At 42.9% G+C, this 27,110-nt stretch overlaps 1 protein-coding gene across 1 annotated transcript in view; it reads left to right on the forward strand.

The window, feature by feature from the left end:
- Window positions 1-206: 206 nt before the first annotated feature.
- FHL3 (four and a half LIM domains 3) overlaps window positions 207-27,110 on the forward strand; it is a 75,176-nt gene continuing 48,272 nt past the window's right edge. Inside the window, exon 1 of the mRNA XM_088460559.1 lies at window positions 207-460. The gene's annotated coding sequence lies outside the window, so the exon portion shown is untranslated. The remainder of the gene's footprint in view (window positions 461-27,110) is intronic.

Genomic DNA, 27,110 nt, shown 5'->3' on the forward strand with positions numbered 1-27,110 from the left:
TTTCTTGAAATAAATCGCTGAACTTTGTTCTGCTGAATCCCAGCTGCGGCCATGTTACTGCTATCCGTCCTTCCCATCTCATCTTTCTGATGTAGTATGTGTAATAATAGCGTCTTCCTCCTGCTGCCGCTGCCGGGGCGCTGGTGGTTACTGCTGCCGCCAGGTAGCAGTCTGGTCATTGTCACTCCCCGCGTCCCGCCCTGGCCCTATCACACACAGCAGCAGTAGACAGGCATTGGATGGGATGTGGCCTGGCTGGTGTGTGCTGATAGCCGCACCTTAGGAATTAGGGCTTTAGTCATTTCCTCTGAGTGAGTAACTGATCAGATTCCCCAGCAGCAGCAGTAGTAGTAGGCAGACACACGCGTGTCTCCACGGGACTCTCACTTGCACTTATTAGATTGCAGAGGCTACTGTGTGTTCCCAGCCCACCTGAGGATCAGAGCCAGGCGGCCACAAAGTAAGTCTATTGTACTGATCGCTGTGTAGAGGCAGAGAAATGTGCATTGTTCTCTTTGTTGCAGAAAGGTTTCTTATTTCACTGCTAGCTTTCAGTCCGAGCACACAAAGAATACACGTAGCTTCCAATCAGCTTGTAGTTAATGCACTCATTTTCCTTATATGTCGCCAAGTGCTACAATTTTAATGGTTGTATTACACAAAATGTAAATTATATTCTAACGTACAATTGTGTAGGTTTTTGTGAATGGAGCATTGAAGGGGGGCAGTTCCAATTCCTAAAGAAACATAAGTAGATATGTTGTGAGGTTGGTTCACTTGTCAGTGTTCAGTGGTAGAAGAACTTACATTCAATTAGTGCTTAAATACATGTTTCCATTGTAATATAAGATATTTGAACAGTTTGTTTAATTTGTTGTAACATTTGGATTTTAGTGTGTGTGTGTGTGTGTGTGTGTGTGTGTGTGTGTGTGTGTAAATAGTGCAGGTTGGGCAGGTGAAACGAAAAGGGACATGCTTAGAGCAAGTTCACTTTGTTTCACGGCACTTTCCAATCAATAATAAAATATTTTATTATAAGGGTATTGCGGTGAATGCGATTTTCATCACTAAGTAGCATAAGTATTAAAAATCGCGGAAGTTGAATTATTTTTTTTCAGTGTACATTACAGCAAGGATAATCTATTTATATCCCCGTTATGTACTAAGTACTAAATGTAATGGTTACATCCTAAAGGTGTTAGAGGAATCTTTCACATATTTGAAAGACTCCTTTTGGGAAGCTAATGCTGGCCACACACATAGCGATATTTTACCCGATCCGGCCGATTCCGACACATTGGAACCACAGATTGTGTAAAATATGGCCAAATTGAGAGTAAATCGTGAGTCTCCACTCACGATTACGATGCGATGTGCGTCCCCAGTGGTCGCACATCGCATCATCAGATCTGCCGTGCAGTAGGGCAGATCTGACAATCTGGAACCCGATGCACTGAAAAAAAAAAAAGTTAAGATGCAAGATAGATCTTAAGTCAGATTGGATGCTTTTTACTCCAAACCATGTGTAGGACTGCCGGGGAGCTGCTGGGGGAGAGTTCAGGGGAAATCGCACACATCGTGGGATTGTGTGCAGATCGCTATGTGTGTAGGCACCTTGACACTGTGCATGCAAACAGAATCAGTGTACGAAGGCAGCGGGAGAATATGCCTCCATATGAGATACAGTTGAGATCCCTGTGGTCGGGATGCTGGCACTCAGAATCCTGACACCAGTCAGAACCCCGGCACTAGTATCCCAACCGCCGGCACCCCGATGGTAAATATTGGGGTTAGGGTTAGGCTGCAGGGGGTGGTGGTTAGGTTTTAGCTGTGGAGAGGGAGGGTTAGGGGTAGGGTTAGAATACTTAATGACAGGTGTCGGTATCCTAACCCTGTCAGGATGCCAGCGTCCGGATTCTGACCACCGGGATCCTGAGCGCCAGCATTCCGTACCCAACCCCTCCATAGGCATAAAGTCCTTTACGCCATCTAAGTATGGCATAAACCAACGGGACCAAACTCTGAAAAGCTTGCAATTCCTAGTTTGGTACATAGGGATCAGATTGCAGTCTCATTTGATATTAATGGAGACTGCGGTCTGGAGCGGTAGTTAGCCTTGCAAGTGAGATTTTGGTGAAATCTCCTGCATTAGGCTGTTGGCACATAGTGGTAATACATACAATTATGCAGAAACCGCAGTTTCTGCATAATTTGATGAAAAACCAACTTGCTAAATAGGCCCCTACATGCTGAAATTGACAAAGGCTTAAAATAGTTCAGATCAGCCCCACACCTCCGATAATAGTCTCTGTTGCAATTGGTATTGGGGCAAAATATCACATGACCTCCACTAGAAACAATGGTTGAATGAAAATAGCAACTTTAGATGCGTCTCTCTGACAAATCCACCATTTAGCAAAAATATTTTCAGCAACTTTTCATTGGCAGCTTTTTATTAAATATGCGATTGAAAAGACCAACCTTTTGTTGATACTGTCACAGCCTGGGATCACCATCGCGACCATCAGTCGTGATGGTTGCCTCTTTGGTCAGGCTACGGTAGCTCAAGCTTACCACAGCCTGACTGGGTACTGTCAGCCTGTGAGGCCAGAAAGCCTGCGTCCAGGGACGCAGATCCTGCATGCGCAGATTCTCGATAATCAGGAATCTACGATCAGCCAATCAGGCCCACAGTTAGAAAGCACATTGATGGCTGAAACCATCGATTGTTTTCCATTGATGGTTTCATGCCTTCCATGCAAAACACAGAAGGCATCGCTATTGACACCTTCAATGCCTATTGCTAACACAATTCATTTACATCTCTACTTGCAGCTTAAACGGCATAACTGGGAGTTCACATGTAAGCTAAGTTTAGTGAGGGCAGGTTGAGGATATTTTAAGGCAGCTGTGGTCTATGCTGAGTTGTGTGTATGAAATCAAGCCTACAGACAGGGACAATGCTGTCATGTAGATGTATATAACTTGGTGTATGGGGAAATATCCATATTTATTTCTGTGCACATAATGCGACTTCACTTGCATCTGCCCTATTTTAGTTGCAGTGGCTAATAGACGAGGAGCTAATGCATTAAACAAAACTTATTTGGCTAGATCTAATTCTGTCTTTAATAAAGTAAAAGAACAAATGCACTTTATGTGCTAATAGCTGTGGGGAAGTCCCCAAGTTAGACCAGGGGGCACTGGTCCCGAGTCTCAAAGTTAGGCAATCCCATTGTATCAGATTCCACTTTACTTTCATTGGAAATAATGTGTTCATGTTGTTGCAGTTATACATAGGGGATGCCAACAGAGGGCGCTCCACTCATCCTTATGTGGATGAAATGAACAATGGTAAATTCACCATTCTTAAATGACAATACACTCACTTTAATGATCGATTTATTTTTGCTTCCCTGTCGCTATTTGCAAGTATTAATATATCCGAATTATGACTTAATTTCACAAAATAATCATCTTAAACACACTTTAGGTGTCAGTGCCTAATATAACCTCTTGTCCATTACTGCTATAATTTAGGGCTTTTGCCTTGAAAAACCTTATTAGTTATTTTCTACTGTATGTTGATATGTGGATGTCTTTATGTGTTCATGGTAAATATGAACTTAAATTTACACAAAGAGGTCAATCCAAATTTCCTTAACATACTATTTTAAATATTATTTTATGCTACTCACCTGTCACTATGAGGTGCCCAGTTTCAGCCTTTTTATATGTATTAGCCAATAAAATAAGACCACAGAGTGCTTTATTTCATACTTCAAGAAAACTTAACTTTATTTATAAAGCAATTTAAAAAGATAAATAGTTTGATGGTATTACAAAAGAAACTACAGTTACCATGTGTCAGCCCAAAGCAAGCCCAATGTCTGGTGGCAGCCAACATTAACATCTGGATAATTGTAGAACAGAATTTAGTTATTATTATGACATCTCTGGTTTCTATTGCCAGAATACATAATCTAATTCTTTTAAAGTATATATCTACAAATAACTCATTATGTATATATTGCACTTAGAGGGAAATGTAATATCCTGCGACGGGTAAGCATCTGCGAGCTTACAGCGAGTCTGCCTGATGTTTTAAAGTGCAATGATTTAAAATGATTGCCACTTTAAAGCATCTGTAAGACTTGCCGCAATCTCACCAATACCTACAAGTCAAAGGTTATTACATTTCCCCCTACATCTCCAAATACATCACAGCACTGAAGTCTTGGATTTGATTCCTACCATGGTCCTAACTGTATGGAGTTTGTATAATCTCCCTATGCTTATGTGGGTTTCCTCTGGGTACTCCGGTTCCTCCAAGTCTTCATATTGGTAGGTTGATTAGCTAGTGTGTGTGTGTGTGTGTGTGTGTGTGTGTGTGTGTGTGTGTGTGTGTGTACGTCATACTTGCCGACATTCAGCTCCCTCCTTATGGGAGGAAGCTGAATGTCTGCGCACAGCGGGGGGCGTGACCGGGTAATGAAACGGCATTGGGGGCGGGGCCATGCTTGCATCATCGTGGCTTTGCCCCCTCTTCACAATGCCGAAAAAATGGGCATTGTAAAACAGGGGGCAGGGCCACGATGATGCGAATCACCACGAATTGCGTCACTGCCCCCCTCCCCCCCGCTGCGAGGGTTTCTATGAGTAGCAGGGGAGCAGGAGCTGCACCCAATATTCATGAGGCTCCCCACCAAATCGGGAGGGTATGCAAGCCTGGTGTTCGTGCGTGTGTACGTACATGTGGTAAGGAATATAGTTGTAAACTCCACTGAGGCAAAGACTGATGTGATTGGCCAAGTATTCACCGTAAAGCGCTGTGGAAGATGTATGCACTGTACAAAATATCAGCTAATAAAAAATAAATACCTAATTTCACGTACTAAGAAGATGAACAGTATGTTTTTGCCTGCTGTTTCCTCTCCTGTGTATAGCCCGTGTGCTACAGAACTGGAATAGACAGAGAAGTAGATGCCTCAGGAAGTGTATGTGGTACTGCCTGTACAGTTGCAGAGTGGTTACTGGAATCTGCCTAGACAGAAATTATACATGCATTTGGTACAAAGGACATTATTGTATAAGTCATTACAGTGCATGAGCTTTATCATTTACATAAATTCCCCCCCCCCCCAAAGTTTTGTGCCCATCATACCCCCGAGCTTCACAGCACTGCAAAAGTTTTTGTTTTTTTTTCCACTAAGGGTACGTGGCCACGCCTCCCGCGATTAGACCACGTCCCCTTCTCTCGGGCCCTGTTTGGCTTTCTATGCCCCTGAGTATGATGGCCATAGGTCGACTTCAGAACAACAGTAAACATATAAGTTACCACAGAGCCATAACTAGACTTTTTGGTGCCCTGTGCCAGAAAGAGCATTGGCGCCCCCACACCTCATATTTTTCAAATAGGGACATAAGATGCGCACCCAAAAAAGGGCCATGGCCTCATGGGAAGGGCCAGGGAAGAGATAGGGGAGGCCAGGAGATGCAGGGGATAAAAGAAGAGGAAGATACAAGTGAGAATGATAATAAACAGAAAATTGACAGGCCCAAACAGCGCCCCCTGCCCTGTGCCATGGCGCAGGTCGCACCACCCTAGTTACGGCCCTAAGCTTCCAAACTTACCATATAATGGACCCTGCCATGCAGAGTCCTGTGTACAGCCTTGTGCCTGCAGTAAACAGGTTCAAATATATCAGCTCCATACACAAGTCCCTTCTGTTTTCTCATTGTCTCAATACTAGCAGAGATGTTCACCCTCTGCTTTTTCCGCCAGTGATTTTACCTTCCTTCTTCTGTCAAAGCATCTTTACTATGAAGTGATGCCATAACCAATGGTTTTATAATAAAATGCAGGGCCGCCATCAGGGGGGGGACTGCCGAGACTGGAGGCCTGGGCGCTCGGCAGAAAGAGGGGGCCCGCCTGCACCTACAGCCCAGAGCCGGATTACTGCAAGGCAATGGTCTCTGTATGCCTGGAGAGACTGGGGTTGAGTATGAGGTGATCCTAGGGTTCCAGCTGTAAGTGGTGTCAGTGACCCACGGCCATGTCAGATCCCACGGTCACTGCATTCCTGACCAAGTTGCTGTGCTCACATGGGAGACGGCCGCTGAAGGTGCGACTGACGAAGCTGATGGAGCAGGGGCAGCCACAGTCTCTCCACAGAGACCATCACCGGGCCCAGCAGGAACGTTATCCCTGGCAGGGTGAGGTGATCTTAAGGCCCTGGCTATAAGTGTTAGTGGAGACCCAGGGCCATGTAAGACCCTGCAGTAACCGCCTTCCTGACCAAGCTGCTGTGCTTGGACGGGGAGCATGTGTTGAAGGTGTCGGAATCTGGATTCCAAATATGCAGTGTCAACATAATGATTGTCACATTGCCTTATGTATTCTCTCTCTTTACATTAATAGTGGGCCCTGTACCTGTATCTTGCCTAGATCCCTGTGGGATCTTAATCCGGCTCTGCTACCGCCCGCTCCTACCGCCCACCGTACTACCCCCTTGAGTGAAAGGGTACCCACTGCTATAGCCCACCAGCCCGCACTACCCCCTTGAGTGAAAGGAGGAAGGCTTGCTCCAACCGGTATGTCATGCTGACTACCTGAGGCTGATTGAATGAAAGGGCTGTCCGCTCCCGCCCACCCCCTTGTTCAATACAGTTTTCTCCTTGTTTGGAGTCAGCACGCGTGACATGCCAGGCTGCGCTGCTGGAAAGGAGAGACCAGAGGAGCTGCGGTACGTGAAGAGCAGCACCATCAAGCCAGACCAGGAGAAGAATCCTTCTTGAAGGAGATAGGGAGAAGGGTGCCCAGGGGCCTGCCTATTATGTCAGTCCCGGGCCCCACAATTTCTGATGGCAGCCCTGTTGAAATGTTTGTGGTTTCCACCTGTAGTGCAGCACCTATGTTTAAATTACTGAAGCTGTTGCTCTTCGTGTCACAACAAAATGAAGCTGAAGTGAGCAGTGAGACTGTGGCTTAAGGTACACACCTAAAAGATATATCTGAAGATCAACTGATCTGCAGATATATCTGCAGATGATGGTTGTTCACAGAGCCGTAACTAGACTTTTATTGCCCTGTGCCAGAAAGAGCATTGGCGCCCCCTCATTTTTCAAAGAGATATAATGCACCCAAAAAAGGGGAATGGCCTCATGGGGAAGGGCTAGGGAAGATATAGGGGAGGCCAGGAGCTGCTGGGGATGAAATAAGAGGAAGCTACAAGTGAGAATGATAATAAACAGAAATTTGACAGTCCCAAACAGTGCCCCCTGAACTGTGGTGCCCTGTGCGATGGCAACGGCCGCACTATCCTAGCTACGGCCCTGGGTTCATACACACTGAACAATCATCATTTGCCATTTGGCCGTGGGTCCTGTTGGCTGGGGATCGCACAGCGCCCCCTCCCAGCGGCCTCTACAGCAAGTGTACAGGTGGTTGGCTGACCACCTGTACACACAGCACGTTGTGCAGATATATCTGCCATTGGCTGTGCTGCACAGTCGACGCGATATGTCTATGAATAACATCCTTCACAGACATCACTGGAATACACTGGCCGACGCACACACAATATATCGGCCAGTGTGTCAGTGTGCATTAGTCAGTGTCCTGTTCAATGATGTGGGCTGCAAGTGGGACATCACTTGTAGACTGTTGACCTGTGTAGACAGAAGCCGATTTAATTAACCACACACACTCAAAATCCAAATCCTCCTAGTGTCACATAAAAGAAGTATACTCAGAATACCAAACAGTTAATATATTTTGAATACTACTACGGCTAGAACATTGATCACTATAGAGGATGCTATATATTCTGTATTTACGGAATTGCACTATACATTCATTATAGTACAGTATAGGTCAGCAGAAGCAGCTAACTGCACTGGATTTAAAATACAATTGGTTTTATCATGTGTGTATGAGGCACAAGCGAACATTCTATTTTATAGCTTGCATATCTTTTCATATATATATATATATATATATATATATATATATATATATATTAGTCCCAAAACTGCCGGCACTCAGCGCTCTTCACTGCGCAACTGGCCCAGGTGCTAGTGTAGATTAATAATCCAAGCAGTCCAAAAGAACACAGCACTCGGTGGGCTCTATGTGACATTTTGATAGAGCCCACCGAGTGCTGTGTTCTTTTGGACTGCTTATATATATATATATATATGTGTGTGTGTGTGTGTGTGTGTGTATATATATAATATATAAATTTGTAAAAAGGCAGTGCCTGTTGTAACTTTTCTATTTTTTACTATTTGTACCTTTTATATTTCCTGTGCGCATAAAATGATAATTTTCCTTACCAATTCTAATTATATAAGCAATGGTTGGTGAACAGCTGTGCTGTCAGTCATGACCTTGAGCGCGTACATACAACCCCTATTATGTGGACTTGTTGTTCTCGATAGTTGGTGAAGATAACCATACAGTGAGGAAGTGGATTATAGCTGACAAGAGACTTGCATGTAGGAAGTCTTCATGACTTCCATTATTTGCATTGTCCAATTTCCTTCTCAATCAAGACCTATGTTTGTGCAGTAATGTCCTGTGCTATACTCAGCACTTCTATACATAGCCCACATGTGTCTTTAGCCATCTCATTTACATATTACAAAATCAGTCATGGCTTCCCCAGATGCAAACAATAGCAGTTAATTGTCCATTATATGCATATGGCATGTTGTTACCATCCTATACAATTTTGCTAAGGCATTACATTTCTATGTAAATGCAGCCAGCCTCTATTACTTGAAGTAAAAGTAAACTGCATCGGAAGCCAGCTGTATTTGTCCTTAGAAGTGTCTGTTAGATAACACCATTCTAAATTACAGAATTTACAACATTCTATAATGTTACTGTAGATAGCTTCTGTATTCAACAGAAACTTCACTGTTGTCAGCATGTTGTGACTGTACTGTTGCTATGGCTGGAGTACCAGTATATGATAAAACTGACATTTGTCTCTGCTTTTGTTCTAAGGGAGTGACCACTGTGTTTACAGGTATGGGGAGGGGTTGTTTCAGTAAACAGTGAAGCTGAGTAGAATTCTACCTTAATTTATCTTTTGACATGTAAAAGTCACATGATCAGACAGAATGTGGATTCCTTAGAACAAACATTGGGAAGCCATGGCTAGTTCAGTTTACCATTTGCAACAGGAATTCCCAAACTTGGTTTTAAGAATATGAGTGACTTAATTTGTACGTCAGTCTTTTTGATTTAACCATATGTGCTCAAGGATGCATGGATAGTCTTAAAACCTGTACTGTTAGGAGGTGTAAAAACTGAGTTTAAGAAACACAGATACATGTTTATGTGAATAGCTTTTTTCATCTGTCAATTGTTCACATTTTGCTCTTCTTTAAGTTACATAACACAATGCACAGTGCTCATGTAATATGTTATCAAACCTTTTGCTGCTTAGAATTTTTGCTGTGTAGCCTTTATAACCACAATTTCTCAACACAGTCAGAATGTCGCACCATACATGAGGTGTAATGTATTCGGTAGTTACTGGAAAAATGTGTTTAGGCTTCAGTTATCTTCCTATTGAAAGTTACATTCAGTGTACAAGGTTCACATATCAGGAAATGTTTAATCAGTGGGTGGTTGGCATGTTTATGCATCAGGTTATCAATATGATAAACCAATAACACTTCTTGCAGGCGTGGTGTAGGAGACCATTCCTACAATTGCTACATGGCATCTATGACATGGTTGCTTCTTTGCAATTGAGTGGAGATAACACTAGTAATCCAGAAAGCCTTTGAGTTCTAGCATATTGCCCATCACTTTGCTAAAAACAAATAAGTGTGCATGTTGATACTATGAAACTCTTCCTGTGTAATTATCTTCTCTGTAATTATAACCCCAGAGACTTTTGAGAATGCAGCAAGGGTGTTTCGTACCTGCAAGGCAGGGGGTCAGTCCTGCACACAGCATCTTCCCAGAAGGGTTAGGAAAGGGGATGACATTTACTGAGTTGTCAAAATACCTTTTACTGCTTCAGTGTTTGTATTACATTGTGTTCTAAAGCTCTATCAATTAATGTGTAAAATCTTGTTCACCTGACACTTTTAAGGTGCATACACACGGGACGATTCGCTTCATGTGCGACATCACCCCATGTGTCCCCGAAAGGGCACAAACACTGAACGAAATCAAGAACGATTTTATTCAGTGCCGGGCTCCCTCCCTCATCCTCGAACATGTTCAACCTGACAATATGGACAGGAGGTTCGGGCGATAAACGATTACGACCAACTGCAAATGGGAGCGCGCATTGGTAGATATCATTCATCATTTTGGGGCTAAAACTGAACGATTTTTTGGAAGACTGAACGATATCATTATTGTTCAGTCATCCAAAAAATCGCTGCAAGTGTACGCACCTTTAATTGTTGGGGCTTTATTATTATTTATCTCTACTATGTAAATATTTTGCTTAATGAGTTGAACTTTAGCATTTTCAGTTTCAGTTTTTTAAACTGCCTTTTACACCTTCTAATGCTGGGTACACACTGCCCGATATATTGGCTGATCAATTGATCGGCCAATATATCTGCTGGCCATCGCCCAGTGTGTACAGATGATATGTCTGTGAACCACGTAGTTCACAGACATATATCTTATTGGCTGTGCTGCATTGCCGATGTACAGATATGTCTGCAGACATATCTGTCCAACGGCAAGTGTGTGTGTGTGTGTGTAGACCGCCAGCACACACACAGCGGCAGCCACGGGGAGGGGGGTGGTCCCGTCTCCCTGCCAGAGGTACCCGTGGCTGCCGGATAGATGATGGCTGTTCAGTGTGTATGAATGACAATCATCTAAAGATATATCTGCAGATCACTTGATTTGCAGATATATCTTTCAGGTGTGTACTCACCTTAAGAGAAATGAGACTATTCCAGATCCAATTGCACTGCCATTAACAGGAGATAGAAAGAAGATTTAGAACTGGTGTTTGTTCGTTGGCATCTAGCAACAACAGGTGGGTATAGGTAGCAAGCTTCCTAGCCATCCGCTGCCTCCAGGGAAAGTGAAACTTTTGAATCACTTCCCTGCCGACCAGACTGCAAAGCTACGCACGGCGGATACGTGTGTGCTTGTGCTGAGCAGATTTTTCTTCAGCGCAGAAGATGAAGGATACTGTGCCAATTGCTGTGACTGACTCCCTGCGCTTCTCTCCTGTTAAGGTGACAAAGGCCTTTAAAAACTTCCTGAAAAGTACAGTGGAAAGTATCCTCCTCTTCTATTTCCACAGAAGAGTTGATTTTTAAAAGGAAAAAAATCCTCAAAGTTCTAGGGCTCAAAGGCAGATTTTTACCTCAGATTATGAGGTGGAACATTACTCAGATAACTCAGGGGTCTATTCATCAAAACTAAAAATTATGCAGTGTTAATTAGGTTTAGAACTCACATTGAGTTCTACCTAATTAACGGAGCAATTCATCATTGTTCCTGTACAAAAGCATCTCTACCGAAAAACTGTTCTGTCTGCAGAAACAGTTTTTCAGAAAAGAGATACTTGCCTCCTGCAGCCCTGGGCCCCCAGCACTGCCTAACGCTGGCCTCCTCTTCCCCAGGCACCCCGCACAGCTTACTGCTGCCTTTTCCCCAGGTTCCCGCACAGCTGACTGCTGCTCTTGCTCAATTCAGTTAGTAGAGCAACCTTCATTATAAGGAAAACCTTTAACTACATTACTAATTTTCACAGGGCTTGTTGGCTTACTAGGGCCGATCTCTTAGGCCTTGCTCCTAAAGTTATTGATTTTCCAAATTTCTCTTGGCACCCCAGTGGTAGATACCTTTACCTAGACTCCTCTATTTCCAGTTTCTGGACGAAAGGTGCTTAGAAGAAGGATGGACTCTCTTTCCCATGGATGAACATTTATTTTCCTTATGCATTTCCCCCACTGGGTCTTCTATTAAGAGTTTTGAACAAAATCAGGATAGACCAGGTTCATCGGCTTATCCTGATTTACCCAGTTTGGCTGTGCAAACTTTGGTTTCCCCTCATTGCACACCTCAGAATAGGTCCCAAAGTTCTGCTGGGGTATCCCACAGACAGGGGCGTATCTATACTTTGGCCAGGATGGCACTTGCCAGGGGCACCGGCCGCTAGGGGGCGCCACCTGGCAGTGCCACCATAGCAATAGATGCGCTCTGCAGTGCTGTGGACAGATAGGTTATGGTGTACTGGGCACCAGCTGGAAAGGGTAGGTAGGTAGGGTGCGGGTGGCCACAGCCACACTGAGCACAGAATGCTGACCCAGCCGCTGCTGCAAGTTTTGTTTGCCGGGTGCCCGCTGTGGTGTATATCAGCGGCGCACCCGGCTGTCCTCGCTTGCTGCTGTGAGGGTTGTGTATATAGATCCCCTTCAGTAGGTACATCTATGGAAGGGGATCTGTCCACAACCCTGCTGTGAGCTCTGCTCTGCCTCCCTCGGCTCCCGCATGGTGCAGTGACATCTCCCAGTGCAAGGGATCGAGGAGCTGTTCGGCGCGGCACAGCACTGTGAGGTTACAGGTCAGTCTCTTCTTGTTAGTGTTGGCAGGGTAGGGGGTGGTAGTGTGTGTGTGTTACTAACAGGTCAGTGACAGTCTCTTGTTAGTGTTGGTTGGGTGGGGGTGTGTGTTTGTGTTAACAGGTCAGTCTCTTGTGTGTGTGTGTGTTTGTAAGTATGTTGTGTGTATGTTATGTGTGTGTGTGCATGTATGCTGTGTGTGTTTGTAAGTATGTTGTGTATATGTCATGTGCGTATGTATGCTGTGTATGTGTTTGTAAGTATGTCATGTCTGTATTTTATGTGTGTATGTACGCTTGGAAGTATGTCGTGTGTATGTATGCTATGTGTGTTTGCAAGCATGTTATGCGTGTATGTTATGTGTGTATGTATGCTGTGTGTGTTTGTAAGCATGTTGTGTGTATGTCTATATATAATATATATATATATATATATATATATATATATATATATATATATATATATATAAAATACAAGGAGCTGGTATAGAGCGCCTACTGTGCTTATATAGCTTATTATAAAGTGCTAACAATATAAAGTGATATCGTGCAATAAAAGTGCTAATGCAAGGATAGTAATATCAAATTATCATTATCCTCAAATATTTATGCAATTTGTTATATATAGAGTATAACTTATAAAATAACAACGGTCTATATGACTAAAGTGCTATTGCAGAGATCCTTCAAGGATCATAAACTGAATTAACAATCATAACATTCCATAAACGTGTGCAAAAAATGCATAAATAATTTAAAATGTGAATCAATAAAAGTGCAAAAAATTCATTTAAAATAACATAAATTAATTTTAATCAGACACAACAATAGATATCCTCCTACATGAAGGATAAATGACATAAAAACACATAAAACCATGGACAAAAATGTGTATATATAAAAAAGGACTATAAATTTATCAGAATAAATAGGAATAAAAATCGTAGCTTATCTGATAAAAATGGCAAGTTCATGAATGGAAAGATAATAGCAGCCTCCAACGCGTTTCGTCCGTATCCTGGACTTCTTCAAGGGATATTTTAGCTCCTGTGGGGTATCCAGTATTTATACCCCCTCTAATAGTGACAAACAAGAATTGACAGAGCTCCTTAGTGACATCACTTCCGGTTTTCTAAACAGTTCCTCTCTATTAAAGTGGAGTAACCACTTAGAATCACATTAGGCCATTTCCTTTATTAAAACATTGTTAAATTGGAAGTCTGTTTCCTAAATATAAATTATTTGCTAATATATTACTCCATTCCTTGCTGTGTATCGCGTCGCGTCACTTCCGCCCTTGTTATTCGTGCATCGCGGTCCTTCCGCCCTTACTTGAGCAGTTCACTACATCACTTCCTCCTCCGTTGTCAACGTCCCCATTGCGCGCTATGCCTCCTCCTTCCTTGTGCAGGATAGGACCGTTTTTCCACTCGTCCGCCAGTCACGTGTGTCACGTCCAGCGTCAAAGCATCTCCAGTTTCTGGCGGCCTCCATCTTTGTACTCTAAATGTCTCCTTTGCCCGCGGCCATCTTGCTACTCTCATAAGTTCCATTTTCGTTGCCATATTTATGCTCCCATCTGCATCATGTTATTTATAATCCTGGGGATAGTAGTTTAGTTATTATTTCCTATATGGAATAATGGATGACAATATTAGTTTAAATATATATAACCAGCCATATGCTTGGACTCTAAAAAATTATGAGAAATTGTGACAGTTTCTAATTATTCTCCACACCTATTCAGAATCATAAATAGAATTCAAACAACTCCATAAATAAATAAATATCACATATATTGATGTATAATGTAGACTTATATGTGGACACTAGTAAAAAATCCTAAAATCATACTATTGGGGACTAAATAAGTAATGATGATATTAAAAATTCTTCTTAAAAAATGGATGGAAATCTTCTTTAGGGATTTTATAGTTCATATGCATATATATATATGCATATATATATATATATATATATATATATATATATATATATAGCCTTTTCACTCTGTAGGGTCAGTTGGTTCTTATGTGAGTCTTGAAACATGTAATCGATATTGTTGCATTCTGGAAATTCTTACTTACTTAATTCAGTTTATGATCCTTGAAGGATCTCTGCAATAGCACTTTAGTCATATAGACCGTTGTTATTTTATAAGTTATACTCTATATATAACAAATTGCATAAATATTTGAGGATAATGATAATTTGATATTACTATCCTTGCATTAGCACTTTTATTGCACGATATCACTTTATATTGTTAGCACTTTATAATAAGCTATATAAGCACAGTAGGCGCTCTATACCAGCTCCTTGTATTTTCTATTTGTTTGTATATGTAATAGATCACCACTGTTACATTATTTTGCTGGTTGAGCTGACACTCACACATTTTTGGGGGTGCATTATAATAGTGTCACATTATTACAAATTTTAGTGTGAGACAATAGACACACAACTGATAAAATACCACATTGAGGGATTTGCACCCAACTGGCGCTGTGATCTTCTGCTGCATATATATATATATATATATATATATATATATATATAATTATTCCCCTACTGTGTGGTAGGGGAAAATGCAAGAGAGAGGGGGGGGGTGCTGTCCCTTAGCTTGCCAGGGTCTCTCAGACCCCTAGATACGCCCCTGCCCACATATTGCTTCATAGGCACGCCAGACGTTCTACAGACCCTTCCTTGACTCATGCGGATGGCAACATTGTCAGGCTATTGACAGACTTGTTCCTAGTTGCATCCACAACCGCTTTATTTAATGCTTTGTTGAGACCAAGGACGAAGGCTAGGTACACTTCAATGGTTAAAATGTTTATTTCTTGGAATTCCCAGATCTCTGGTTCTAACAGGGCTTCTGTTCTCCAATTAAGCCTAGATTGTTTTCCCCACAAATTCGAATTATAGATGGCTTCTGCTACCATCAGATCATATGGCTCACCACTCAATCTTTTGATTCTAGGCTTCACAGATAATGGCATTTACCTATGCTTGCTAACCAGTATTCTTCTATTTAGACCAATTCATCCTAGATATTCCAAAATGTGAGATATTGATCCACTCATGTTATACCTAGCTGCCTTAGATGCTTCAGGGAGCTTATTTTCCAGCTCTCAGAAGCTCACAGCCTTATTGGCTCTAGCTTTCACAGCTTGGGGAGTGGAATTCATTTTAATGGATATAGTCGACCCATGGCTTACTCAGACACCAAAAGATTTTCACATAAATCTAAATGGCCACACAAAAACTTCTATAGTGGATAATTCAATTGTGGAATAGTCAGATATTGTATACATCATAATCTTTGTATAATCTCCTGTCTTTCGATGTACCTGTCTCTCATGGCTCCTTATAGACAAGATATTAGACAGTTATTCATCACCTGCAAAAACCATTTGGATCAGATTGGCCCTCCACTATCCGAGGCTGGACTGTCTCAGCCAGGAGAGGTGCTGGAATTGACACCCCTCTTTTTGAAGGTACTTCCCTTAGGGGAGCTACAGCTACTAAGACTGCCTCAAAGGGTATGTCTCTCCAGACCATTATGCTTCTCTCCAGACCATTATTCACGCAGCTTGTTGTTCGCCTGCCAGAACCTTTGCCAGGTTCTATTGGAGGCCTTATGATTTAGCTAAAATCAAGTGCCTCTGTGCATCCACCAGGTATGTGGTAGTCTGCCCAAAAAAATGGGCGTGGTCACTTAAAAATGGGGCGTGTCAACATGACACACCCCTTTATTTTCACGCTGAACATTCCTATCCATATGCACCTTAACCCCAGTAGTACCCCTTATACAGTACCCCCAGTATGCAGTTGTGGTACCTCTTATGCAGGCCCATAGTAGTGCCCCTTATACAGTATCCCCATTAGTGGTCCCCCTTATACAGCCCCCAATTAGTTCCCCTTACTCAGTACCCCCAGTAGTGGCCCCCCCAAATGCAGTGCCCCACATAGTGTTCCCCCTTATGCAGTTCCCCCAGTAGCAGTCCCCACAATGCAGTGCGCCCAGTAGCGGTATGCAGTGCCCTTTATATGGTGCCCCCAGTAGTAGTCCCCCCCCCCATGCAGTGCCCTTTATATAGTGCCCTCAGCAGTAGTCCCCCCCCCCCCCCCCATGCAGTTTTCCCAGTAGTGGTCCCCCCTATCCAGTGCCCCCTGTAGTGGCCCTTCCTATTATTGCCCCCAGTAGTGGTCCCCCGAGTGCAGTGCCTCTAGTAGTAGGCCCCTTTTATAATGCCCCCAGTGGTAGTTCCCCCCCCCCCCCAAGTAGTAGTCCCCAGTAGAGTAGCCCCCCCCAGTAGAGGTCCTCCCAATGGCGCCCCCAGTAGTAGCCACCCCTCCCCCAGTAGAGGTCCCCCAAGTAGTAGCCACCCCCCTCCCCCGTTGTGCAGATAGGTTAAAAAAAAAAAAATATATATATATATATATACATAAAAATATACTTACCTGAATCTCTGCTCCTGGTCCTGGTCGCGACGCCGCTCCTGCCCGGGCTGGCGCGCTCAGCATAATGGGACAGACGTCATGACGTCAGTCCCATTACCCACTGCTGGAGCCGGACGGAAGTCCGGCTCTTGCAGTGGGTGCTGCAGCAGTCAATGAGAGTCTTATCTAACTCTCATTGGCTGCTGTTTAACACACGCATCGCCGCCAGCGCTGGCGGCGATGCGTGTGTTATGCACAGCCTGAGCCCGCCTCCTAGCGCTATTGGGCAAACGCTCAGGGGGAGGGAACGGGCTCAGGTGTGAAGCACAGGACCGGCGCTGGAAGCCTAGCGCCGGTCCTGTGTAAATGTGTAGCGCTGACCGTACTCATTGCGGTCGGCGCTACACTGGCTAACTAGGGCGGGCGGGCCGGTACCGTGTCCGGCGGCGCGCCACCGGTCCAACGGCGCCCAGGGCACGCACCCTGCTCGCCCTGCCCTAGTTACGCCACTGAGTTTCACAACAGCTGGAGAGCTACAGACTGGCCAGGCCTGTTATAGGGCATGTGTATTATGATTGTTACCAGTAAGTTTCTGGGAATCTGTCCAGCAAAGCTTTGCTCTCTGGTCAGCAGGGAAGTGATTCAAAAGCTTCACTTTCCCTGTCGGGGAGTTTGCTGTCTATACCCACCTGTTGTTGCTAGGTGGCAATCCTATTCCCTAGAACAAATACATTTTGCAGTTCACAGATTCCTGCAAGCTACAGTATTCCCTATGCTAAATAAAATAGATTGAAAGCAAAATGAAAAATGCTGTTCTTGGGATCGCTGAAAGCCTCAAAAAGCCATACTGTTTGAAAAGTAGATCTACTCTGTCTCTATCCTGTTAAAGAACATACAGTGAGATAAATGGTAAACTGAATACCATGGGTGTTTTGAAGATTTGTTATTGAAAATATGCTTTAACTTTTCCTGAAATGCCCCAGTTTCTATTTTTTTTTTTTTAATGTATACTTAATTGTTGTTTAGAACAACTGTTTTTCTTCTGGTTATTAAATGCAGTTCAGCACTTGCTCTTAGTCTGAACTTGAAATTAATATTTAGAATTCAACAGAATTACAATAAAAGTATACTACAACCATGATCAAAGTTAGCATCTCTCTCCTGTTTTAGCTTGTTTCTTTACTGTCATGTGTTATGCTTTTAGTTATTTATGACACTGCTGCCTAAATTCCCCACATGCGCTGTCACCCTTTTTCCCTTTCTGGCCCGCTATGTAATGTGTACAATATGTCTTATTTGGGCATTAACATACCAGTTTTGGTTATTTGCATTAAGCACAACGTGGAATTTTTACTATATTACTATAGATTTATAACTTTACTGTTTAAATTCCAGAGGTTCACAGTGTCTGTAAATTGTTTAGGACTTTGTTTCATGCCCAGTCATGAATCCTTTACACAATTTATTTTACACTACACTTTGGTTTGACTAATAGGCTCTTAGGACCCTGGATGTCCAGAGAGAATTATCTGGAGACAGCTGACTTGGCAGACTGCATTGAAGTCCCCCACAAAGCCAAACTAAGTGCAAGGTCTCCCAAATCAAGGACTATTTTTAGCATTAATGTCAGGGAAACACATTCCTCACTGTCAACATTAGAGTTGCCTTTTCTAACCTATAAAAGAAAGAAAATTCAGCACTTAATTTCCACAGAAAATAATAGAAAGATCATATAATGTCATCTCCACTACTCATTGTTCCGATTCATGTGTGCTTATAAGTGTATGTTGCACTGCTGGTGACATTTAAGAGCACTGCACATTAAGGGGACTATGCACAAAGCCTTGGAGAGAGATAAAGTGGGCGGAGATAAAGTACCAACCAATCAGCTCCTAACTGCCATGTCACAGGCTGTGTTTCAAAAATGAGTTAGGAGTTGGTTGGTTGGTACCTTATCTCTGTTGACTTTATCTCCATCCAATGCTTAGTAAATAGACCCCAGAGTCTGTAAAGTGACAGGAGCTGATTGGTTGGTACTTTATCTCCATTCACTTTATCTTTCTCCAAGGCCTAGTACATAGACCCCTTAATCATGCTGGCCATACCCTGGGCCTGATTCAGCAAGGATAGCTATTATGTCAGCCGATTGCGTGCGTATAAGCAACTGCGATCCTTGCTGAATCAGGCCCTCTGTGCGACCAAGATTTACTGTCCAGCTTTCTCAAAATTCACTCTGATCCAGTTCCATTTTGATTTGCTGGGAATTTTGAGACAGGCTGGTCTAAAGTAGCCACTTTAATTTATAAATTGACAAGTATACATTTAATCTAAAGGCGGGTATCCACTACCCGATTAAACAGAGCGATTGAACGATAACGAAATCAGGCAGTTTAATGTCGAAAAGACCAGCGATGTGCGCTCCCGCTGGCCGTTGTTTACATCTATCATCGCCCGAACATACTGGTCATTCTGCCGATATCAACAGATTGGCCATGTTCGGGGATGAGGGAGGGTGCCTACACTGAACGACTGATCATTCAGTGTAGGTACAGCACAGAATGTGAAACGACTGCACGATTACAATGTCGTAATCGGTCAACCGTTTCACAGTCTGCTAGTGGATGTGCCCCTTAAGACTTGATTTCAACAATTTTTTTGGCTGCACCCTGTTTCTGTAACATCCTTAAACAAGTTAAAGAAAAGTATATTTTTCACACTGATACACCACAAATTTAATCTGTGCCTGCAGTGCCTAAAACATAGCTTCCCATCAGACATTCTGTTACGGCCAAAAGAAGCATTCCTGTAAATTTTAGACTGAGAAATTCATTGTATCAGATATGTAACATAATTTATATTAAATACATTTGTATATTTGTCAGAGTCAAATAATAAAAAGTAAAAAAAATGTGCAGCCCACCGGTCTCAATACCAACATCAGAATCCCGACTAGGGACTTAAGATGTGTCGAAATACTGATGCCTATCTTAATCCCCACGTCGGAACGTTGAAGGACGCCAACCCGAACGAGGTAAGTCCGGGGTGCCCTTAGTGCTAGCCATGGTAGGGTTAGGTTTAGGGAGAGTAGCAGAGTTAGGGTTAGGCACCCCTAGGGGGGAAGGGTTGGGTTAGGCACCACCCTGGGAAGGTTAGGTTTAGGGTGCAGTAAGGGGGGGAGTTAGGCACCCCCCCCAGGGGGCAGGTTAGGGTTAGGCACTAGGGGTGGAGCTTAGGCAACACTAAGGGGGGGGTTAGAGGGGTAGGGATAGGGTACTTTCCTGCACTGTCGGGATCTTCTCCTTTCAGGCTGCCGTGGCTTCATACCCATTCCGATTATAATATACTAAGTAATTAATACAGAAGGTGTCTACATATTTATTAATTGTCTGAATCTTCCACCTTGGAACAGCAGTGGTATACAGACTGTGAATATGTCAGCACAGCTTCATGTACAGCATCATTTGCAGTTTGGGATGCTGACATTTTAACTGAATGAAACCCAGCAACATTTAGTTGTGGGTGTGCCAACATAGCTACCCTGTGCAATGTACTAACTAGTGCAGCATAGTCTGCAGATTATTTCAATATTCAAAAATATTAAATATATAAATAATTTTTTTGCCAAACAATATTTACAGCAGGCTAACATCAATTTATGACCCCAAAAAATATAATTTTTTTATAAAACAAAATATTTATACCTTTTTAGAAATCACACTACAACTGACCATATTATACAGATTGAATAAAACAAGTATACAGATTTACTAAAACAAACAGAGGTTTGATTACTGACAAAAATAGTGGAGTCACAAGTTACAGATGCCTAAAGTTGATGGCTTCAGACAGATGGTTGTCTCCTGTCTAGTGTCCACAAAAGTAAATGAGTAATGAAGTCATGGCAGGGGTTACACAAGGGCAGATGGTCTTTGCTTGTAGACTATGCAATTACACGGCAATGTAACTATGTTACGTCTTACTTAATATGGCAAAAATCTGTAGTTACTGGTGTAATTGTATGTTCCACATTTCTGCAGGCTTACAGTTTCTTGCAATAAAACTAATGGCTTTTGCATGATTCAGTTCCAGAAAAACATTTCTCATGTGAATGAGTGATAAGACAATACTGAATTATATTATATCATTATATAATGAACTGTTTTCTTCTTATTTTTTTTTTCTTATTTAGTCTATTAGCACTAGAGCTAGGAGGTAATGAAAATCTTGGGCAACCCACATAACCTCCATAAGCTATTCTACCCATCTCCACAGTTCAAACAATTATTACTGCGCTGGTACTAATAAATAGTATTTAAATCTGTTTTACTGAGAAAGCTTTGTTCTCTATTAATTGAACAGGAGGCTTAATTAATTTTGCTAAATATAAGTTTTTATTATGTATCCAATCCTAATAGAGAGAGAGAGAGAGACAATCATCTCAAATAAAATCAAAATAACATAAAAACCATCTAAATATATATCCATGCATATTATAGGAAAAAGCTTGAAAAAAGCTGTACTTGCAAGAGTCATATATTACATCCAATTGCTAGGTTAGCAAGTCTGCGGTGTACTTATAATTATGTCTCAGTAGACCCCATGTAGCAATATGTTGCTAATTTCAAAATAACTTCGGCAGGTCAATTAAGCATCTAGTAGCTGCTTTGAACAAAGGCCCTCATTCAGAGCCGTACGCTCTGAGCAGAGCGCACGCTCTGAATGAGGGCCGGCCTCCATGAAAATGGAGCGTCCTCCTGGACGCTCGTATAGCTGTGGGTCACCACCCACAGGCTATACGAGCGTGCATTTTGATGGCCGCGATGGTCTTGACCATCGCGACCATCGAAACTGCGAGCCGGAGCCTGCGGTTGAGGTTTTCAACCGCAAGCTCCGGAGTGATTTTGGCTCTATCAGAGCCAAAATCACTCCCACTGACATCACTAGTGATGTCAGTGGGCCGGCTTCTGACGGGAGGCGTTCCCGTGGGAACGCCCCCGTCAGGGAGGCACGCCTACCAAAGGGGGCGTGCTGTCAATCAACATCGACAGCACGCCCCCTTTGATCAGACACAACGAGCGAAGGACTTTCCTTCGCTCGTCGCGTCTGGCGCATGCGCACGACGGAGCTCCCTCCGTCGTGCGCATGCTCAGTCCAGAACATCGACCCACTTGCGAGCGGACAGCCGCTCGCGAGTGGGTCTGAATCAGGCCCAAAGTCCATATAATACTGGCGTCCCAGTATATTCAGCTAGTCAGAGAGGTGTAGAGCAGTCTGACTTAAACCTCTTATTTATACAACCCAATAGTTCCTTGTACCTTAGTTGGTAGCGAGTCCACTACAGTAGTGAGGCCACACTGCGGGAAGCCGTATGTTGGGTACTTGGATTGCTTCAGAGAGCAGCGGGTGGAGGCACTGACAGTGCTCACAGTGGAATTCAGCTGCCACTATGAGTTGTTCCTTCTCTCTCTGAAGCAGCAGGCTTTCACAGTGTAAGGAGCTGAAGGGGGGAGAGAATTCTTCTCAAAATCAACACGTTTCGTCCCTTGGAATCTCCACAGTTCACACAAAACTTACATATGTTTCCTTTCTACTCTGACACAACCGTCATTGCATTGCGAATGGATCATATAGCACTCCAATATGCTTTTATGTTTGCAATCTGGCTGACCCAAAAGCAATATGTAGCACTTATCCTCATGTATCAGTTTCTAATTTCCCTACAGATTGAAAACTTGCAGGCAGGGCCCTCTTACCTCTTTGTGTGCTTGCTATTACCCAGTATCAGTTTTGTTCCCATTGTAAAGTGCAACGGAATATGCTAGTGCTTTATAAACGTTAATAATAATATAAAAAGAAAAGCGCTCATGGTGTAGTAAATCATACTTTTGGTTTAATTTTATATAGCTTATCTCATAGCTCCCCCTTACATTAGCCACAGGAGAGGTAGTTGAAATCCTGGCTGTTGGGATGCCGGAATCCCAACACCAGTCAGAATCCCCACACCAGCATCCCTACGGTAAGTAGTGGGGTTAGGATTAGGGTTAGGCACTGGGGGGGGAGGGGTTAGGGTTAGGCACTAGGGGGAGGTTAGATTTAGGGTGCGGGGAGGGTTACGGTTAGGATACTTACCAATGCACTGCACAGCGCACTCCAGCCGGGAAGGGGGTCGGGTCACCTAGGAGATTACCCTGGCAGCTTCTCATTGTTTATTTTTAACCAGTTGCGCTGCGCCGGCCCAGACGGACGGCACAGCCTGTATTTACTGTTAATGAAACTTTACATCTGCGGCCCCTCAGGCCCCTTTGATTCTCGGGGCCCGGGACAGGGGCACCCTTTCTACCCCCTGTCGCCAGGCCTGCCTGTACCCAACCCTAGCCACAGATGTCAATCATATTGGAATAATGTCCTCAAACTGAGAGACCACCTCTACATGTGTAAAATCTCTTTATCTAAAGCCTTTTGGCAAAATGCAATTGAAACTAGAAATAAAGAAATAGAAATACAGATATACACGCTTATCTGACAGCTGCCTAGCTGCAAACACTTTCAGCGCCTCAATGTCTTGTCCGATCCAGGTGACGTTGCGAGTGCGGTGCAACTGGAATCACAGCAGGTCACCTGAGGCAAACTGCAGGCCCAGGATAGACAAGGAGTATTGTCAACATTTGGGAGGCATGACCATGCCTTTTCAGAACAAGAAAATAAAAATACTATGCATGTTTGTTCGTGCTGCAGAAGCGGACATTTCTTCCCCACAGCTCGCTGGGTCCCTCAGACTATGCAGGGTTAAGGTAGTACCTGCTCCACCGCCACACCTGCTCCACAGGAACTGTTGCAACATTATGGGAGGCCGCCAGTCATTTCTTTGCTGCAATTCCATCAGGGGTGTGGCCTCCCATAACTGATGATCCATATTTAAAGGATGAATCAAGAAAAAACACTTTGATAAACAAACAAACAGGAAAATATAGCAGTTGTGGTTCTCCAAGTGTCAGCTTGCTCAGCAACCATGTTTGGCTGGGACTTGTAGTTTGCCAAGGACAAAGGCTCTCATTCAGAGGCGCTCATTCTGAGTAAGGGCGGCCGCTTCTATTTTTAAGTGCGGCCTCCTGGTCGCTAGCTAAGCTGTGGGTTACAACCCACAGCTTTAGCGACCGACCAGGACCATCAGGGCTTGCAACGAGACCCTAAGGTTGGGTCTCGGCAGCCGCAAGCCCCAGGGAGCTTCCTGCTCTGATTGAGCAGGAAGCTCCCCACTGACATCACTGCTGATGTCAGTGCGGCCGCCTACAAAATTGCAGGCGTCTGCTTGGGAACGCCTCCGTTTGTGTAGACACCCCCCCGCCCTGCTTACAAAACGGGCCGAGCTGTCGATCAACATCGACAGTCGGCCCTTTTGTAGTGAGCTCTGGAGCGAGAGAGTTTCTCTCACTCCGAGGCTTGCGCACACGCAGTGCGGCCGCTGCGCGTGCGAAGGGCCTAACCATTGACCCGGTTGCGAGCGCTCAGCGCTTGTGACCGGGTCTGAATGAGACCCAAAGTGTCTTAAAATCAATCTTTTCACTATTACCCTCATAAGGCCCCCATACATCAGAGATTGCAAATTGCACGATTGCTGCAATCAATCGATTGTGTACAAAAATCTTTCCCTTTTTCAATCGATTGTGGCAATTCTGCAATCGATTGTGTATAAAATTCTTTCCCTTTTTCAATCGATTGCAGATTGCACGATTGCTGCAATCAATCTCTGATGTATGGGGGCCTATACTCACTGGGTAAACCTTGGAGGGCCCACATTCAATTCAACTGAATCGAGAATCATCTGGTTGGATTGAGCAAATCAAACATATTTATTTTAACCAACAAGTTTGAATTATAAATTTTTAGCAGTTTTTTTAGCATTTTCACGATAACAGCTGCTTATTGCTGGAAGGCAAGTTGGAACTATAATTATGCAGTATATTTCCAGCTTTATAGTGGACATTTTTTTCAAGGGTACTCCCTGCTTTTGGACTTCAACGTCCATTCAAACCTTAATATTGTGGAGGAACTGAAATTTATTCTCCAGCTATCTAGGCATACACCTCATTTTGTGCTCCAAAGCTATATAACATTTTGGTGAGCGTTGACTAATATTGCATTGAATGAGTGACACAGGGCTGGCTGTCTTTATGCGCTGTTGGCTATTGCTGGAGATTTTATTCCAGCCTTTATTCCAAACCAGAACTGGCCACACATTAACCATCAACAATGTTCAAAATTTGCTGCATATTAATGCTATATAAATTGCTGCAACATGTCAAACATCCATAAGTAGACATTAAATAGACATTTTCGGGTTCTAGACCATTTAGACTCCTGTTCACCATAAACATACAGGATTATACTTGTTGCCAATAAACTATACAAGCTGTTTATATACAACAAAGGTGTGTTTCTTTCGATGTGTCTGAATAAGACAGTGCATCAGGTTACACCTATTATTCAATTATGAAAACTCCTGTCTGCACAGCTTACTTCTATACCTTCATATGTCTTATGCAACCTATCTATTGTGGTATTTTTATAGCCGCAAACCTTTTTTGTGTTAGTGTGTGTTTCACATTTAATTCATAGTCTAAATATTGGAATAGGTCATAAGTCAGAAATTACTGTGCCTCAAAAGTGCCTCAGATTAGCTGCCAATAAATCAAGTTTTATGTAGAAAAACAAACAAAATGTAAAGCAGTTTGTGGCACCAACTGGAGGCGTGAATCTTCAGGAGCTCAATTGTGCTATTTATGCAGTCATTTTCCTTTACTGGACAGTGTGATAGGCCTGGAGGACATGCACAAGATTTTCCATTTGTAAGTGAAACTCTCTAGACCAAACATGTCATTTCTGTGGTACAAAGGCATGAGCATACAGCCAATAAACTTTCCATGCATGTCATGTCACATGGCTCTTCCGGTTGCTTAAGTCACCATGGCCTTCCGTAGTTAAAACTTCTATAGTTTCTCTAGAAAACGATATATGGTGAGTGTTGTTATCACAATAGACTGTTTTTACATTGTATAAAATAACAACTATTTCTTTTGTATCAACTGTGTATATGTACAAATTATTCATTGATTGTAAAGGTGCATACACACTGTCAGATTTGTCAGATGTGTCCGATGAACGATTGAACAACTGAATGATTTGATGAATGATTTGACCAACGATTTGAACTACGAACAATTTTTGACTGCATTAAAATGAATGGAATTGTCCAAATCTGACTGCAAACACATCAGATGTCAGATATTGTTATCTGACCATCGGGAACGCGCATCATTCATCGTTCAGACATGTCAGATTTTCCTTCAGATATGAATGATTGAACGATTTTTTAAATCGTTATCGTTCAGATCTGAAGAAAAATCTGACCGTGTGTATGCACAATTAGACCTGTAAAGATGTGTTTTTAGTTGATACTAATGGTACACAAACAATACAATTAATGTTTTTTAAATTCAATGTCGACGAATTAAACCATCAATACAATAAAAAATAAAATCAGCCTGATGGTTTGATTTTTGTATGTTTTATTAATATATAACGCACACCCTTTCATTTTATTGAAAAGCATTATACAAATGTTCCCCTGAGTGGTATTTACGTTAGGGAACTCTCCCGTCCTGGTGATTGTCCTGCTTCATTGTTTTTTATTTTCCTATTGGCAACTGACTTTACAAACCAGTGAAAGAAATTAGAATTTAGGTGTTATTAAAATTTTATGATAAATTGGAGAACTTCAGTAGCTTCTTGTCAATGTCAGAGACATAATAATGTTTCCTGGACATAGGATTCTACCAGGTATTGTTTTACCAAGCACCAGGAATTTAAACAAAACTGTAGTATCAAACGATACTCAGGAATCCCAGTGGATTTAAAGTTGCTGCTTGTGCAACACACCTGGGCCCATGATTTGAGTGAAGAGTACAGGTGTATCCTGTTTGCAGCAGCCAAAGGAATAATATCAGCATGTCTGTAGACAAGGACTTCCTAAAATAACATGAGACAGCAGGTGCAAGGGGCTATTATTGCTATAAGCACAATGACCTCAGGAAATCCCTGGCT

The sequence above is a fragment of the Taudactylus pleione genome, unplaced genomic scaffold (genome assembly GCF_031769625.1).
Source record: "Taudactylus pleione unplaced genomic scaffold, aTauple2 ptg000007l, whole genome shotgun sequence".
In the NCBI taxonomy this organism is placed as follows: domain Eukaryota; kingdom Metazoa; phylum Chordata; class Amphibia; order Anura; family Myobatrachidae; genus Taudactylus; species Taudactylus pleione.